Below are 7,157 nucleotides of genomic sequence, written 5' to 3'. Positions count from 1 at the left end.
CTGCAGGGCAACCTCATCATCAATGTGGATGGCTTGCAATTCTCAGCGACTAATGCATGTCTCAGCTCATTCTCATAGGTACCACTCATTCATGCAGGTTCCAGAGTGTCCTTGCTTCTCATAAATGCCTGCTCTGTGGACGTCAGCCTGCCACATCAGACACAGAAAGCTCTTTAACCAGTCCATCTTCAACCCAACCATAGACTGTTTGACAGTTCCCAGAATTGTGTAATGCCAAATATCTATAGTAATATTCTTTATTCTATATATTGCCTAGTGGTTCTGTTTCTTTAACTGAGACCCGATGACACAGGAAGCATGGTGCCCAAAGCTTTTTGAGTGCACAAAGTAGAATCACTATACTGAGAAATCTTGTTCTTAGATATCTCTCACTTGGGCAACTTGTCAGAGGTACTGCCACATGCTCTCAAATCAGACAGTAGTTTTGGGCCACAAGGGTTGAAATTATGTGTCAGATCAGTGGCTTGTGGCTCATGGCCCAGGGATAGCCAACCAGTGACAAAAAGTGTCTCTGCCTCATTGCACTGGGTCCTGGGGCCTTTGTCAGCCTCACAGGCATAGTTCCCAGATGTTCTGGATCAGAGAGAGGTCGAAGGATGGTCCTTCTCCAAAAGGGGCTGAAATGTTATCCTCATGATAAAACTGATACAAGTTTGTGGGAGAGACTCTCTCTTTAGGCCTGGCAGTGGAGCTCCACCATGTCCCCCATGTCATTTTGAATCCCAGGAGCCCTGATGGTTATGGCAGATTGAGAATCTGGAGATGACAGAGATAAAGGAGCTGTTAGAAAAGGACTCACTGCTTCCACAAATACCCTGTCCTATCTCTCCATCTACTCAGGGGGGCTAGAGTAGGCAAATAGTCCATTCCTAATATACAGCATCCCCACAGTCCTGACCTTACGTTCAGAGGAATCACCCCTAGAGCTCTTATGAGGAATTTTGGACAGCATTTTTCTGTGCAACCTTCCTGATCTTGGATTTCCATAAATTCCACATGGTGATCTTCCCAGGGCCTTTCAGTACCTTTTTTTTACCATCACCACAAATAATAGCAGTATCACCAAGGAGGTAGCAAGGTATCTCATAGGCTCTGCCATGTAAAGTAGCTAAATGTGGACTTCCCTGGTGGTCCAGTGGTTGACTCTGCACTCCCAATACAGGGGCCTTGGGTTCGATCCCTGGTCGAGGAACTAAGATACTGCATGCTGCACGGCGTGGCCTGAAAAAAGTAGCTAAATGTGTTCTGTAGGACTGGTCTCTGGGTCACCCTTGAAAAGTTCTCATGATCCCTCTGGGGACAATGACCCTAGTTTGGGAATTGCTCGTTGAGATGAGTGAGTGCAAATGTACTTCTCATAGTGACATTTACCCATCCCCTAAAAATATGGTCATGGCTATTCCCAGCTGCACAGAATCACTCTCCCTCACAACAGTTCACTTTCTGGAAGTACTGAGGGCTCCTCCCCGGAAATTCTCTCTGCCTGCTGTGCACCAGGAGAATGTGGCACTCTTTTTCACTGAGAAGACAAGAACAAGCTTCTCTCAATAACTTACCCCTGCTCTGGGGAAGGGGCTGGGCTGGGACTCAGTGATCACTCTAGATTCAGAGCTCACTGGGTGAGTACAAGATGTCACAGGTTGGGTTTCCAGAGAAGCAGACCTTGACATGGAAATTAGCATGTAGGAAATTTATCAGGGAGTGATCTCAGTATCAAAAATTGCCAGAGGAAGCAAGCTTGTATAGAGGGAGAAGCTGAAGCTGGGCTTTGAAGCAGTCTCCACAAAGGTCTCAGCCAACCCCCATAGATAGCGTGGGCTGGGATGTTCTCTCAAAGTGGTCCTGAGTTGGAGTGAAGGGGCCCTGCTTCTATACCCCAGTGATGATCAACCATTGGATGCATTACTGTGGGAAAGGAAAGTGATCTTGAATAAAGTGACCAAGGCACTTTCCCAAGAGGGCCGATGACTGCAGGCTATCTGCCAGTGGAAATCCTAGCACCTGGAGGAATAAGTCCTCCATTCCTGACCGAGGATCTGGACGGTGTATCACAGCATCCATTACACAAAATCAGAGTCGATTTTAACCATATATCTGTGGAGATGGACAGAACTCTTACCTCCTTGCTTAGGAACATATGGCCTCCTGAAACAAGAACTCATTTCAGGAATTCTGATTTCCCTAGGAGGGTCAGGGTAGGCAGCTACAGTGACATCATTGGGCATGTGCCTGGGGGCTTATCGGGTAGATCTGGGGGAGGACACTGGACAACATTAACCCTCATTTGAAGGACACCCCAAAGACCATAAATCCCTCTTTCTTCTCATGTTTCCACACTTATCTCAAGCCCAAGTGTTTCCAGTGTGGCCATGACCCCATCTTCTCTCTGCTCCGGTCTATACTGTCTCTCTCTCTTCTGTAATGTTCCAGGTTTGTGCGTGGTGGCTCCCAATTGTTTTCCAGCTTAGTGTTGGAAGGGATCACTCCTCATACCCCCACAACCTCTGTGGTCAGCTGATGGCACCCCATCCCCATAATTACTGTAAATACTTGGTGGTTTGACTGATTGGAAGGAGCAAGGTTACAGGGATGCAGAGGAATTATGCATCTTGAGATTACTGTAATATCATGATAACTTCCCCAGTCTTATGCACCGATGAGAAATAGAGAAGACCAGGATGGCTGACAGGACCTATCTGCTTTCAAGCAGAGCCCCGTTTCCAAGATCAAAACTGAAAGAGAAGAAACAAATACAGTCCCCCTCTTCTCAGCCCCAGTCTGGCAGACTGGTCCCTCTGACACTGCTTATACGAGCCTGGGATTATTGACTCTCTTCCCATACATGGTGACCTTTGCATTCTCTCCCAGTCATCACTACACCAGAGGCTTTTTTCCCTCTATCCCCAGAATGTGAAACTCCTGGGGTTTGCTTCAGCCTTTTGCCAGAGCTCTGCCCATTTTGCAGGAGCTGGTGTAAAGTTGGGTTACTCATATCTGGAAGAATCTGGTGCTTGAACTCCTCCATAGACTACTAGTATCTGAATATATATATATATATATATATATATATATATATATATATATATATATCTGAATCATTTTGCTGTACACCTGAAACTAATGCAACACTGCAAATTAAGTATACTTCAATTAAAAAAAGGTTTTAAAAATGGGCAAGTAGTTATTTCATAGAAAAGGAAACCCAGAAGGCTAACACACGTGATAATTAGAAAAATGGAAACAAAATTGCCAGTGAGATCTCTCTTTATGCCCACTGGGTTGGCAAAATTGAAGCACTAACTAATGCCAAGTGTTACTTGGGATGTCAGGTTAGGGGATGGTCATGCACTGATAGAGGCAGTAGCAATTTGGGGGACCACCTGGCAGTCCTTGTTGCATTAATCCCACTCCTGGATATATATTCAGAGAAATTCTCACACAGGTTCTTGGTGGGACATGAAAAAAGAAGTTTGTCAGTGTTTGCAGTAGTGACAAGTTGGGGATAATCTAGGTGTCCATCACTGGGGGATTAGATAAGGAAAGTGTGGTGAAATAATGTGCAGAAGTTAGGAGCAATGAACTAGATGTACACACAACAGCATGGATGGATCAAAAAATAGCACCAAGTGAAAAACAGAGCAATACCATAGGTAAATAAAAAATTTAGGCTCGGGCTTCCCTGGTGGCGCAGTGGTTGAGAGTCCGCCTGCTGATGCAGGGGACACGGGTTCGTGCCCTGGTCCGGGAAGATCCCACATGCCGCAGAGCGGCTGGGCCCGTGAGCCATGGCCACTGAGCCTGCGCGTCCGGAGCCTGTGCTCCGCAACAGGAGAGGCCACAACAGTGAGAGGCCCGCGTACCGCAAAAAAAAAAAAAAAAAAAAAAAAAAAAAATTTAAGCTCACCAAAAATGATATTCAACACATGTAAGTGAAGGAAACACATCAAACATATTAGAATGATTGGAGGCCAAGGAATGAGAATAGCCACTAAAGATACAAGGCCGTAGATAAAGAAAACTAGAGAAAATAGGTATGGGCCCACAGTGGGAGTGAGCATGAGCTGAGGAGTGTGATTAACTAGGCACCAGAGGTGACAAAATAGAGATGAAGGAAAACAAAACACACCAAAAAATGAAGGAAGTAATAAGAAGAGAAAATATAGAATAAAAAAGCAAACTGTTAATAAAATAAATGTTGTATTCAGTACAAAACCAAAAAACTGTATGTTACATTAACACAACACTGTAAATCAATTATACTTGGATAAAATAAATGAAAAACCAAAACCAAAACCAAAACATACCCGTATATGCTACATATAAGAGACATCTAAAGGAAAGTTGCTCAGAAAGTTAGAAGTGAAAGATTGGACAAAGACATATGAAGCCAAAAAGCACTGGATGAGAGTGGAAAAGGCTAAAATATATGAGAAAGCTCTAAGCCTCATAAATCTTTGGAATTAAATACCATGCCATCAAAATACTTGACATATGGACTGCAGGAAATGGAAGGAAAAATAAACTTAATCACAATGACAAAAACAAATGATGCCTGTAGACCCACAGCAGATCAAGTAGATAAAAAATAAGGGTGCATATGATTCAAATGATATATGATTAATAAGTGGCTAATGAATATATATTGAACTCCCGATTCTGTTAACAGAGAATTCACTTTCTTTTAAGTACTCATAGATGATCTACCAAAATTGACCATATTTTAGGTCACAAAGAAAACCTTTAAAAATTATAAAAGCAATCAAATTATTTTAAAAATCACAAAATTGAGGGAAAAATCCTTTCATCAGGCAATTAAAAAATTCCTCTTTTAAATAACTTTCAAGGTCAAACAAGAAAATAAAACTGATATTACAGACTTGAAAATAATTATAATCAAAACATTACCTATCAAAACTTAAGGGATATGATTAAAACTCGTCTTTAAACAATTGGAAAGAGTACCAACAAGGAAAAATGAAAGTAAATGAACTAAGCATTGAAATTAAGAACAGGAAAATATCAACAAAACTAATTAAGATAAAAGCAAACATTACTGAATAAAACAAACAGAAAAACCCCAACAGAATATGTGAATAAACTCAAAAGCTTTTCTATGAAAAATAGATACACCACTGAATAGACTGATCAAGAAAGAGGGGACAATGAGTAAATATACAACTTTTGAAAACCTGCATTAAATGGATGACTTTCGAAAAAGTATAAATTACCTTTTTTTTTTTTGCAGGTAGAGGCAGTTAAATAAACAGAACAACAATCATGAAAAACAATGAGAACATTGTTAGGAGCCACACGTTACAAACATATCAAGCCAGATGGTTTCACACACTAATATTTATTAGTCTTCAAAGAAAAGATAAATTTAGTAGTATTTAAACATTTTTTGAGCAATCACAGAGAAAGAAAACTTCCAAAATAATAAGAAACCCTAATATGTATAAAATGGAAAACTAATAAGAACCTGCTGTATAAAAAAACAAATAAAATTAAATTTAAAAAAAAAGAAACCAACACAGCATTGATCAAAGCTTTTCAAAGAAAGCATAAAAAGCTACAGAGAAATCCTCATTATGAATATCTATGCAAAAGTTTTACATAAGATATCAATACTATCAAATTGGATTCCATAGGATATTAATATATGTCATAGCCAGGTAAGATTGCGATAATTATTTATTATCAGGAAAACTGTTAATGAAGGAATATATATTTTCAGTTTTCTTCTTCCCATATCCACTAAGATTCAAAACTTAGGTACAAATTTCTAAAAGAAAACACCCATTCAAATATTTTTTGAGACTTAGACACTACTGAAGTTTTGGGGGGCTCACAGGATAGGTTACATCATGGAGCATGTGGCTTTTTCCTTTTCTTCAGTTTGCACACCCAAACCCAATCAAGATACTCAGCAGAACAAAAGACCTTATGAATCGACATTCTCCTGAGGGGAGCGATCAAGATGGTTAAGTAGTAGGACATGAAGCTCACCTCCTCCCACAAATACATCAGAAATACATCTACTGATACATGTGGAATGATTCTCACAGAATATCTACTGAATGCAGGCAGAAGATCTCAGACTTCCAAAAGGGCAAGAAAATTTCCATGTAACCGGGTAGGACAAGATTCTCCTGAGAGGTCAGTTTTTGTGAAAACACACACACACACACACACACACACACACACACGTATAAAATATACAAACAAATATACTCATTCATATATATTTATATATTCACAGAACATTTTAGAATTATCAGAATATTAACAGCAGTTACTTCTGAGTATTAAAATTTTGGCTAATTTTCATTTTCTTTTTTGCATACTATTCTTTTTATAATATGCTTTATATTTGTAATTTAAGAAAATATTTTAAAAAGAAATTATTTAGGACCTAGTTTCTTCCCAAGTCACTTGGAAACAAAATTAAATACTGTACCCATATTTTCTTTTCTTTTCTTTCTTTATTTTTAAAAATTTCTTTATTTTTATTTATTTTTAATTCTTGGCTGCATTGGGTCTTTGTTGCTGCACATGGGCTTTCTCTAGTTGCGGCAAGCGGTGTCTACTCTTTGTTGCAGTACATGGGCTTCTCATTGTGGTGGCTTCTCTTGTTGTGGAGCACAGGCTCTAGGCACGCAGGCTTCAGTAGTTGCGGTGCGCAGGCTCTAGAGCTCAGGCTCAGTAGTTGTGGTGCATGGACTTAGGTGCTCCGTGGCATGTGGGATCTTCCCGGACCAGGGCTCGAACCCGTGTCCCCTGCATTGGCAGGCGGATTCTTAACCACTGCGCCACCAGGGAAGTCCCTACACTTCCTTTTATTTTGTCTGTTTTATATGCCCACAAGTCTACCAACAGATGTAGGGCCCATCTCAATTAATTCCTTGCTTGTTTCACCTCAGGAGCTGCTACATCTGCCCAAGAAAGTAGTATTGGGATCCCCAGACAGTTCTGGAAGAGACTGGAAAAGCCAGGGCCGGGGCCAAGGAGTCAGTATGGAGGGAGAATTTCTTCAAGCTTGGCTTCTTTGGGAGCTGGATTTTGCCCCAGATGCAGGCACAGTTGAAACTTTGGCTCAGAAGAGCAATTTAGAGTCCTGTTGAGGGGAGCCGCAATGG

Source organism: Stenella coeruleoalba (assembly GCF_951394435.1).
Source record: "Stenella coeruleoalba genome assembly, chromosome: 1".
In the NCBI taxonomy this organism is placed as follows: Eukaryota; Metazoa; Chordata; class Mammalia; order Artiodactyla; family Delphinidae; genus Stenella; species Stenella coeruleoalba.
Note: the sequence above shows the minus strand (reverse complement) of the source record.